The sequence below is a fragment of the Rutilus rutilus genome (assembly GCF_951802725.1).
Source record: "Rutilus rutilus genome assembly, chromosome: 16".
Taxonomy (NCBI): Eukaryota; Metazoa; Chordata; class Actinopteri; order Cypriniformes; family Leuciscidae; genus Rutilus; species Rutilus rutilus.
The window spans coordinates 4,556,388-4,569,109 of NC_140224.1; the positions used below are offsets into that span (position 1 = coordinate 4,556,388).

Sequence of the window (12,722 nt, forward strand, 5' to 3'; positions counted from 1 at the left end):
ATGTTAAAAATTATATATTTTCCCCATATTCTCCATTGTTGCAGCTCCTCTCTTCCCAGTCTGTCAGTAACGCTCATAGACAGTATAAGAAATGGACACATCGACCCCATAGACTTGAAGCAAATTAGAAGCCCTCACTTCCTGATGGCTGAGCGTACTGCGCAGACTCAAACTGAGCTTGATGACGTAGATGTGACGTGAGCAACCTTACAACAGTTGTAAGTCTTCTAGTAGCTGTGCCAAGAGAAATCTGAATCATTCCCTTCCGAATCTTGCAGAGACGGAGAGCGCGAGTAGGAGCTGTCCATGAGCTAGGAGCAGGAGCAACTTTATGACTCTCTATGGGCTTCTCCCTTGACTTTATGCCTCCACGTCCCCCCGATTGACTGCGAGCTTCTCCTCCTGTCTATACGGTAATTTCCAGAGAGTCGCGTGGTTATGACGCAATCGTTAGCCTACTTTTACAAAAACTGCTTCTACAGGGCCATAACGTAAGATACAAGGTAATGGAGCCTTTTATACATTGTCGTGTTTCTTTAGAAACAAACAATGGACAAATAGAGTCTTTAAACGCCTCAGATGTGAAGTTATTCGCTGTCAAAGTGACGCCAAAATGAATGGGAGTCAATGGATTGCTAACAGCAGGTGATGGCTTGTTAGCCAATGGCGGCCCCCCGGGGATGGTACGCTTTTCGGGTGCTGGATTGCCCCCCTGGTAACGCTCTGTTTAGTTCCTGTCTCTATGAAGCCCCTCCTTCTGAAAATCACACTGTGCTCTGATTCGTCGGCTGGGCCAGTGTGTTGTGATTGGTCGGCTGGATCAGTGTGTTGTGATTGGTCAAGCTCTTCGAGCGTGTTTGGGAATGTCCCGCCCCTTACCATAACCAGCAGTTTCAACACACTACTAACTAACTCAACCAGGCCCCGCCGCTTTATTCTGCATATGAATTATTTAAATGAGGAATATTGTGACGTGTTCGTTCCCCGGAAGAAAACTCAAGACTACAATGGAGGCGTTTCAGGGAGTTCAGAAACAGTGACAGTGATATAGAGAATAACTCCCGCTGGAGGGACTTTGTGAAACTTTACAGACCTTTTTCATACTCAAACTGCAACATTACACACTAAAGAAAGATGAATATATAAAAAAAAAAAACTTAAGTTTAGGTTTCAAGTGTCGTAAATTCTTCCCTCAATAAGCGTTACGTACATCATCCCTCAATAAGCACGATTCACTGCATATTCTGACAGATAACAACCTGTAATTAGTGTTTAAAAAACTATTAAAACAGATTAGAACCGGCAAGACAGTTGCAACCGCAAGAAATTTACATGAAGCACCCTGCGTAACATAAGCATTTTTCCCCTGGTCACATAATTAGATCCCATTCTAAACATAGGTTTTCGAAAAACTGGACTACAAACAAGCAATGACTTGGCAACAAGGCCATTTCTGTCCTCTGGTGGTTATGAAAGGCTTGATTTAGCTGGTCTGGGCCTCTCAGCCGCGTGAGGAGGATGGAAAACTCCTCAGAGACACCAGCTCAAGCACCATGAATCCTACATTCAATGAGTTCTGGGAAAAGTAGTGTGTGTTTATGTCTCGAGTGACCAGATATAAAAACATGCAGGACAGAGGCAGAGGGAGGACGAGATCTACATTTAACACTGTATTTAAAGATGTTTCTCATTAGATTCCTTAGGAGAAATGACAATAGACACAAATGAGACAATTTGATGAACGACATATGAGAGTGTCCAAGAAAAAGATGGGGGAAAAAATCTACCTCTATAAATCATGTACCGTGTCAAGTTCTTAGAAATGTGCTCTGGATTCATTGTTGGTTCCATTTGGTTTAAAAAGAAACCATTTATACAATTTTCAAGTTTCAAAAACTTGAATTTTTAGAATCAGAAATAAAATTTTGGGGGAATTTTACCACGTGCCATTTTACAACCAGAACTATCCATGTCATGTCATAAAAAGGTCAACTTATTAGATATTTTAAGAGACTTATTGACCTTGGTACACAGTCACTGACAGAGGTCTTCTCTATGACATAATTTCCTGCTATTTTTTTTTTCCATTTATGTTGGTTGCACTACATGACTTTGATTTGGCAGCCAATCTATTTCAAAAATTTGTAATATTTTAACAAGACTGTGCAATTGCTTAGGAATGATAATAAAAGATTATGCCAAACTATTTAAGGTTTTCTGTTCAATATGCTTTTAACGAGTCTTTTTTCTTCATGATTTTAGGACAGTTGCTTCACCCTGACATATTTAATTTTATGCCCCCCAAAATATCTAAATATTGTGTGATTTAAATATAACAAATGCTCAGAAGTGTATTTAAGTCATTGTATATCTGAAAACTAAAACCATATAAAAACAAAACATCGCTACTTGAAATAAAATAAACGACGGCCATGAAATAACTTATTTTATTTCAGCTAGTTGCTAAGGAAACATTTCTCTAGTTCATTTAGTCTAAAACTGAAATAAAAATGAATAAAAACTAGACATATTTAAAAAAAAAAACTAATAATAAAAATTACAAAAAAACATTACTAAATCTTTAACTGAAATGAAAAAGAAAACAAAATATAAAAATAAAAAACTAATAATAGTATCTCAATTATACAAAATTATTGAAAACATTTGAGCATAATTTGAGACAATCTCATCCGAGGAAAGACTTGCATTTCTTCCCTGTGGGAGGATTAAAGAAAAATGGAAGCAATTCGGGAATTAATTATTGATTCGTAGGGGTGTAATGATACGCTCATGTCACGATTCAATACATTTCACGATACTGAACAACTCGCAATACGATATTATTGCGATACTCCAAGACATACGATAAAAGGTTAACAAAAAATTAACTGTTGGTTACTAAATACTAAATTTGATATTACATTATGGGTGTAAATGAAGAGGCTTAAATAACCCAATGCACAGGACAATAGAGATATAAATATATTCATGATTCTGAAGCTGAAAACAGAATTCTTTTAGACGAACAATATGCTTGCACACTGTCACTGACTAGATATATTAAAAATAATCTAGGCCACTTTTTACAAAAAATATTCCCCCATTGCATTATTATACATTATATTCAACATTATATATAGTAATTTAATGTAGTATTGACACTAAAACTCTAAAAACTTGAATTTTTTCCTCACACAGTAATTTTTATTTTGGGTAACCTAGGCTACACATGATACATATTGTTGCATTTTTGTATTGCGATATATTGATACACCCCTATTGATTCGTGCTCAGACATGTCTCTCTCCCAACCCAACATAACTACTGTTTCCCAAAACTTGGCCCAAGGCTTTGTGACACCAAATGATTGACAAGCATTGTTGGTCTTACGCACACATTGAGTCCCTGAGTTCATTCACTCACGCTTTATGTCAATTCACCTGAAGTACCGTACTATCCCCCAACAACCACTGCAAAAACACAGCCAAACATTGACACACTTTACACATGAGACATATACACGGCACTAATCTTATTAGCGACTCCAAACATCAGTTCTGCATTTTCAGTCAACATAGGATTGCCTTTCAGACTTGAGTATGTGTACAATCAACACTGAGCTTCTGTCCCCATATTTGTGACGCAACTTGAGTCCTTCTCATACACACAGGCACGTTTTTAGCAGAGTTAATGTCATTATCTCATCAAATACACTCTGTACGACTATATCTGTGCTGGGAAAACAAACTGACGGAGGTGCAGGGGAGTCGGGTAGGTCTTGCTGTCACCAGCAGAGCTATACGAAGAAGTGCACGAACACGTATTTAGGTAACCAGAACCTTTTTCCAGGATGTAAATATCATAAAGGTACATTTGACTTTCCATCGCCTCCAAAAAGCAGAGACGTTTTTCCTATAATTCCGTTAACTCTCTCTCTCTCTCTCTCTCTCTCTCTCTCTCTCTCTCTCTCTCTCTCTCTCTCTCTCTCTCTCTCTCTCTCTCTCTCTCTCTCTCTCGACCCTGAGTAAGCAACACTAAAACAAGAGTTTTCCATAAAAATATTGCATTTGACAAGCTGTATAAGTTCAACCACTGGTACACAAACAAGAAGTTAATATTGAGTACCTTACATTTGTTAAGTTAACGAAAATGTGAGTGAAGTCAAAGGAAAAATCAAACACGGCACCACTTGTGAAAAAGAAGTGCACTTAATTGTATTGAATGCTCACTTGTAGTGTACTTTAAATCTTAAAAACATTTTTTTTTTTTTTAACTGTACTCGGGTGGTTGACATGACATGGCCTTTTTTTGGTCCAATGTGTCAATGTTAAGTAAATTATAGAAAAATATATCAAAAACTGTGGTGATATTGTTCAGAAAGTGCTGTTTTATATGGACATACAGGACATTCATGGGTTTAATCTTCCATTTTTTCACAATTTTCAGCCAAACCAGAATAAACTCATATGGCGTGACTGTCCCAAGCACATTTCACAAATTTTGATTTTGAATAAAACCAACAAAATGAATTCATTTTCTGTTTATTCAATCATATATTGATATCCCAGATGTATACTTGTGAGTCTGCTTGACTAAAAGTTCAGGCATAATATTTTGAAGCAGCCCTTAACTAAAACATTTTGTCCCGAAAATGGATATCATTAGGTGTGACGCCATATTCCTTTTTTCAAACGGGCAATTGTTTGGAGACCTTTGGGGTGTGGGGGTCCTTTCAGGAGGAAGAACAGCACCTCAGAAGGACACTGAAAGTTACAATGCGAGTTTTCTCTCTTCATGTTCAAAAAAAAAAATCCGGCAAAAAAGTATATCCGGCACTCCTGCTTCAGTTCAGCAGATTAAAATAAAAAGTGCAACATCAAATGAATACAGTAAGTGGATTAATGAATGTGTTATAAACATATGATTCTTTGCTACTTTGAGTAGAACTCAGTGTTTCAAACAATTTTGTGATTTTTGCTGTAACTGAAACAATGATTCACTTGTCAAACTAAGTTGGGTTGTTTGTTAAAATGCAGCTAATACAGATTTTTGCATACAGATTGTTGTGTGGTGTGACATCATATGGCGTGACACCATGCCATTTGGTGTGACATTCAGAACTTTGAAAGATATTAAGGCTTTTTGGTTATTAATCATAAAATCATCAATGTGACAGATGGGGAATAGTGCCAGCAAAGGTTACAAGCATTGTGGTACTTTTATAACAAGGTATTCCCAAATTAATTTGAAGTATATTGAAAGATTACAAGTAAACGTCTGTCTATGAGTGATGATAAAGTAAAATAATGCAAAATGTAACATATCTGCACATAAGAAATGCTATACTTTTATATAGTAATGATAAAGAATCAGGATAAATTGACTTACATTATCACATTATACCCCTTTTTACACATTTAATACACAATAACATTCATGTCACACCATATGACATTTTTAGTCACTAAGACAGTAAACTAGTGAATAAATGTAAATTTTAGGACAAAATCTACAAGACCGCATATATATTTGGAAATATAAGAGTTGGTAGAATATAACCCAATGAGTTCCATGACTTACATTTGAGATTTGAACTTTTTTTAGCCACATATGTCACCCACCCACTTGCAGATAATATTACCAAAGTAAAAGGAACGCTTTCATAACTATGCTTTTTAACACACTTAAGTACACTTTGTAAATCTCAAAATAAAAGTTGAACCTTAAAGAACATTTTAAATAATCATGCTTTAATGCTCTTTCGTCGTCCTTTAAAGAAGTGCACTTATTTTGATGTGTTGACTAACATACTTAAACACATGTAAAGTACTTGATTATAATTTTAACTGTGGAGTGTTATTCATTACATTTCAAGTTTACATATTTTAAATGTACTAAATTGCAACTTCATTACAAATGTCTTATTACAAATATAATTAAATACATGACATGCAAGCTTCATTGGAAATGACGTTAAAGTAAATTTTAGTTTACCATAAATGCTTGTCATTATTCAGCAGTACTCTTTAACCATATTTCAAAGACAATAAAAGTATTTGTGTTATTACATATAAAGATGTATTTAAGTCCTACTTAAGCGGGTCAAAAAAGCACCTCTTCAGTTCAGATTTACAGTATTTATAAAACGGTATGGAAGAAGTACCCGGATAACTAACTACTTACAGTAGTGCGCATTCAAGAGAGGATTTGTGAATGGCAGTGAATCAGCACAACTGTAGGTCACATAACAATGACAACATGACAAATGGTAGCAAAGTAAGAACTTATTCAAGAGAGTAAGCAATTTCCGCAACGCCATTGCTTTTGCTCCTGAATCAATCCATGTTTTGAATGAATTGATTGAGTGAATGATTCAATGACTCATTCATAAAGACTTTTGACCTTGTAAAATTCCCACACATAATGATGGTCTGGGCTGCGTTTCCCAAAAGCATCGTTAGCCAACTTTGTTCGCAAGTTCCGTCGTTATCAGCATAGTTCAACGAGTCAGTGTTTCCCCAAACCATCGTTCTAACGAACATTCGCAAACAGCATCGCAGAGTTGCGTGGTTGGAACGACAGCTCTCGACCTGTGGTTAGAAGCAGAGTCTCTAGTTTGCATGACATGTTGACTCAATAAATCCTTACCTTGAGCAAAATAAGCAAGCTGACATTCAATACAACCTGTGTCTTTTATTTAGAATACATACAAATTACGTCTTTTAGTTTGTCAAGAGATTTAAAGCACCGCATGTGCGAACGTGCTTTACTATGTAAGAACGAGCCTATGATTGAATCTGGAAATAAAGCAAAATAACTGAGAGAAATGAGAAATAGTCCTCGGATGTCATGTCTGTAATTTATAGCAAAACATCTAGCGTTAACTCGATCTCAAACAGATTCATTAAAAGAGGTTATCACTCCATCACGTGCGTGACGTCATAAACCAACGTGGTTGAACGACCACTTTGCGACAATGCGGTTTCGGGAAACAGTCGTGACTAGCACGTTGATTTCTTCAACGATGCATTGTAATATGGTAGTGAACCAGCGAGTTACGTCACTGTTCGGGAAACACACCCCTGTTTGGAACATGGAAATTTATGTATTCATAGATTATGCTGTAAATAAGTTGATTGACTAGTTTAGTCAATCAGAGGTAAAATCTCTCTTGTGGCTCGTTGTTTTATTTAAAAAACGTATTTGTAAAACAGATTTAATTTGGTTGTACTAAAGGGTTAAAATGAACATCCTGGGACCTGCACAGTTAAAACATGTTAGAACAGCATGATTGATACACGGTGGGCTTAAACGGGGGCAATCCTGGAGGATTATTCCGGCCTAGAGACAGCAGCTTGAGTTAAGGACAGCCTAAGGCACAGCGAGGTAGTGATTACAAAATGACACATAACAACCTCTACAGGCTTATCATGATTGAAAGAGGGAACCTAAGGGCTTTTCAGCCATATGGTAGCGCTTTTGTGCTGGAGTATACGCATATGGGACAGCCATTGTGAAAAATGTTTCGCTGTGTGTTTTTTGTTATTGGCACACTGAAAGCATCATTGTTGTGTGGTACTATTTACAGGACAGAGCCTGATTTTAGTTGCCACAGATTGACCAAACTCCACGCAACATACCTAGTATTTTGCATGACACTTACTGTACATACTGTAATGTGCAGTTTATATAATAAACACCTCTAAATGCAATATTAGAATTAGAATATTAGTTCTGGGGAGGGATTTACGAAAATCTTCTTAAGAAAAAAAGTTGTAAGTGTAATTTTTGGAAAAATCGTAAGAAGTTCTCAAATATTTTTAAAGATTAAAATGACCGGCGTTGGTGTTACTTTTTGTTGCTTCTGGCTTGACCAGAGTTCAGATATCAGCGAAACATTTTTGATGCAAGTTAAAAATAATTATTTTAAATGAGCCTGTCTTAAAATGGACAGTATTTTGCAATATGCCGATTGTTTAGTATATAATAAATACCTACACTAAACACAACATTTGAATTAGATTAATAACAAAACAAAAAAAAACATTTTGAATGAATTTTGAATGAAATGACAGGTGTTGCATTAATATCTATTACTATTATATGTAGAAAGTGTTATGGTTCCTATAAATAACCATTTACGTAACCACTCCTTTGCATTTGACCCTAGCTGTTTTTGTCCTCTCTCTCGTCCCTGTTTGTTTAAGAAACAGAGTGCATAAAAAAATGTACAAAAATAAATAAAAAGGGAAATAAATTGTATTTGGTTTTCTTGACAGCTGGCAGTGATTGTTTAAAAAAAGGTGTAAAGTTGTGTTTTTTTTTGTTTTCCTTAGTAATATTTACAGTTTTTGCTGTATTTTATTTATATTGCTACCATACTGTACATACACACTACATTAATATTATTTTGTACTTGAATGTTTTGAAGCAAGCATTTATAATCCTTCTCTTTCTCCTTTTTGTTGAATCAGAGAGCAAGAAATACCTCTGCTTAATTTCATCTGTATTTCTTTGGTCAATATGTTGAAACAAACACTGTTTTGTCTTTCTTTTATTGTCTCTCTGATTGGTAAAACACCAATAAAAAAGAGTTAAACTAAGAAAGTGTTGCTTAATGTTTAATTACAACAATTAATTCGATACAACCCAACATCGCACTCTTGGGGATTTGAAGCTTGTTCTAACTTAAATAAGTTATTTAAGATTTTTAAGAACATACTTCTGAAGAATTTTAATTCTCCTTAAGTTTTGTCTTAAGAACAATAAAAGTGCAAATAAATCTAAATCAAAAGTTGTAGAACAAGAAGAATTTTATTTTTAAGAATGTTTCACGGATCCAGCCCTCGGTTATCATATGCAAATGCCTTTGGTGTTCATGCAAATTGGAAGTGGTTTTATGTTCATATTTTTACTATCTTAGTATTTACGGTTATCAATTTAAACAAATCTTTAGTTTAGTTCTTCAATCGTGTGTGCTTGTATTTCTGTTTTGTTATTGAAAGATATGCTGATGTAAGTTTTTGGAAAGCATTTTATTATAAATTGCCTCATTGTGTTATTATATCCCTGAATGTCCAGAAGAACAAATGTACAGAAACACATGTGCGTTCAATCAGAGCACACCGCTGGGGGTTGAGAGCAGTGCGGGCCAGCAGTTTCACAGCGCTGGTTAACTCCAGACTGCCCAGACCAGAATGCACTGCTTCAAGTATACCGGCCTCTGCTGAACTCCAGCCAAACCACATTCCAGAGACCTCTGAGCCCGTGTAACATTGGAAGAAAAGTTAGAGAGACCGTATGCTAGGAATTTGCTGGCATTTTTCAAACGTCAAATCCCAAAATCGTTCAGAAAAGCAGAGCACGGATGTACTCACACTAGGCACGCTTGTCTTGTCTCGTGCCCTGATGCGATTGCCCCCCCTCCACTCCCCCGCTGACCTGCACACACACTTACTCCGTGTCGGAGCACGCTTACGTCATTTACCGTGCAACTTTTTGTTTTGAAGAAAACAGGAAGAAAAGCACTTTTGCTAATAGACTGCCCATTAGATTTAGCATTTATGCCACACAGTGATTTTCACTTGATTGTGCTGAACGTATCAGACGATTACTATAGAGGCAGCTGACGTTGATGGAGGAATTTGCAGATTTACTAGAAAGAAAACTACAATTCCTGTTTGTCAATAAGGTGAGAACCAGACCCTAAATCGCAACGGAAAGGATGGCAATCAGATGATATAAAAATGATGATGATTGATTGATTGAGTTCCATGACAATAATAGGGATTACTATTACTTTTATTGTTTTGGTCTGGTTTTCCAGTACAAGTATCTCGACTTTCTTAAAGGGATCCTATTATGCTTTTTCACTGTTTCATCTTTAGTTAGTGTGTAATGTTGCTGTTGTTATTAAGCTCAAAGTTCTTTCCAAGAACAACAGCGAACGTGTTTTTTTCTGGATCGTGTGAAGTCATAATGTTACTCATTTAAGACTAAAATGCATGTTTGAGCCGTTTTAACTGAAAGCAATCTTAAAATATGTCACTGCCATTGTTTTGTCTCAAGATGCACACCAGTAATATTTTTGTTCAAATGCTCATCCTGGCTTAATCTAAGCCCTGTCTGTGAAACCAGGCCTTAAAGGGATAGTTCTGCTGAACGCAAAAGAAGATATTTTGAAGAATATGGGCAACCAAACAGTTTATGGGCCCCATTTAATTTTTTCTCCATACTATGGAAGTCAATAGGGCCCCAAACCAAATGTTTATTTTGCTTCTCAAGTAAATGTATCTTGATCTTGAAGAAATGTTGAGATATTTTGGAAAACAAGACAAAAATATTGAGCAACATAATTTTTTGCAGTGTACTATTACTACTAAACAAACCTCCACCAGCACCAAACAGATCAGACTCATAACCATTAACACATGCATATTGCATCAGGTTTGTAAATGACACCGAGCACATTTGTAGACAATGAATGTCTCTCTGTTGAGTCCTTTGACATACAGTACAAACCTCGAGTTATATTCTGCCTGAATTCAGTTACATAAGTAGAGTCATTAGAGAATTTAGAAACTTGACTTCTTGTTAAATTACAACTTTGGTCCAAAGAGTACTGAAACATCAACAAAAATGACTTCATTCCAGCAAGTAAAGAGCACTGGAAGAAGAAGAAGAAGACGACGACGAAGATGCGGGGAGATCATGATGAAAATGAATGTAAACGCTCCAGGGCCTCCAAGCTCCAACTTTCTACTGAATCACATCCAACACTAAATCTGTGTGAAATACATGGCACAAACTTAAATCCTCAGACACCATGCTTCATTTTCATGACATTTCAAGCTGGATAGAACATTATGAATTTGTTGAAATGAAAAGATGAAATAATGCTTGTTGCGCCTCCTTTATGGAAAATACTTCTCACCCTGTCCTCAGGCTGCCATTAGTTTAGGTGTAATATGCTCTGAAGTGTTGCAGGACATCCGTTTCATTAGTGTGGAACATTAGTAATACTGTAAAACTGAACACCGTGTACCCCTTATTAAAACATGTGCAAATGTCAGTCAGCAGAATCAATATAATAGTAATTCAGACATCATATAATATTAAAAAAAATCGATGACATAATATAATTTAATAATAACATTATTTTTAACAATGTAACAATATCTCTACAGGGAATTGGCACGCCATAATTTACTAAACACAACACATACTGCACCGGTTGCATGTTCATTCATCAAATATCTCTGAAAAAATCATTACAAAAAATAATCTGATTGCATCTGGGCCAGATGCTTCTGTTAGTTTCAGCGCAGTACAACTTTTTGGTCCCACATTGCTCACGGTTTTGGGACTTTTTACTCTTCCATGAAACTTATATTGTGGTCAAGGGGGTCTGCAGAAGTGTGTGTGATTAAATCCAGGCTGAAAATGTTCTGGCCCAGCTCCACATGCGTGTTAACTAAGCAGCGTTGATGTTAAAAAACTCCCCATGAGTAGGCAGCACCTGTCAGCACTTTCATTAGGATGAACACAAGCCGTGCAGGAACATGCCAGCGTCACTGACATACTTCAAGCGATATCGAAGAACAAACTGGTGTGACATCATTTTGAACAAAATCAGGCCAAAACTAGGTTCGTTTCTAGGGCTGGGTATCGAATCAGATGTTCCAATTCGATTCTCGATTCTAAATTCGATTTTGATTCCCGATTCCCGACTCAATGAATATAGATTTAATACAAATCCTGTATTTATAAAAAAGCACAGTGAACATAAGTTTACAAGTGGCTAATTAATTAAAAGAAATAAAGAGCCACAAACCTGTATATTAAACTCTTTTTATTTTAGGTAGGTACACTTGGGTACATTAAAACAGAACCCAACTCTATTTTTCAAATGCATACAATGAATAGACAGGATTCTGATGCAAGATGAAAAATTGATGTTGAAAATTGGTCAGAACAGATGCCTTGATCAAACAGGATCAGGTTATTTTATGTTTAAGACAAAACAAAAATCAAATCTCACAGCATTAGCTGTAACGTTCACATACAAGCCTATGAACAGTGTAGGAAAACTAATACTGGCTTTTGGGTGATAGATAAATAAATATGGAAAAAAATCGATTTGTGGACTTTGAGAATCGATTTTGAATCGACCACATTTTAAAAAACGATTAATCGATTTTTTTTATTTTTTTTGCCCAGCCCTATTTGTTTCAGGAGTTTGAGGCTACGTTTACACGTGGCCGGTTACTTTCATAAACGGACATTTCACCCTCTCCGTTTTCAGAAAAGTGTTCGTTTACACAAACCCGTGTATATACCGTCAAGAGCATGCCAGACCTGTAGGTGGCAGTGTAACGAGAAGCTCAAGCCCATGTTAGCCAATCAGAATCCCGAAAATATAGGTCGCACCTTTGACGCAGTGCAAGTTCTGTCGCATACTGTGACGTCGACTGCCTAAAACCAGAGAATGTCTAATAGGAAGAGAATTGGCACTCTCTGCTTACTTCCGGGTTCTGGATTAGTTGCAGTAACACGTCTCTGTCCATGCGGGGGCGCTCGCGAGCGAGTGCAGAATGAATGGAGGTCTATGGCGAAAAACCCTCAAAATCCACTTTTCTCAGGATATAATTTTTTGTCTAGTAATTTGAATGTTGTATTCGAAAGGAGATGCAAAGAAATTACACATTGCTGGGTGTTAGATT

General features: G+C 36.4%; 1 protein-coding gene across 1 annotated transcript in view; it reads right to left on the reverse strand.

Moving 5' to 3' along the window:
• wnk4a (WNK lysine deficient protein kinase 4a) overlaps window positions 1-12,722 on the reverse strand; it is a 66,877-nt gene that overhangs the window by 33,712 nt on the left and 20,443 nt on the right. The gene's annotated exons all lie outside the window — the stretch shown is intronic.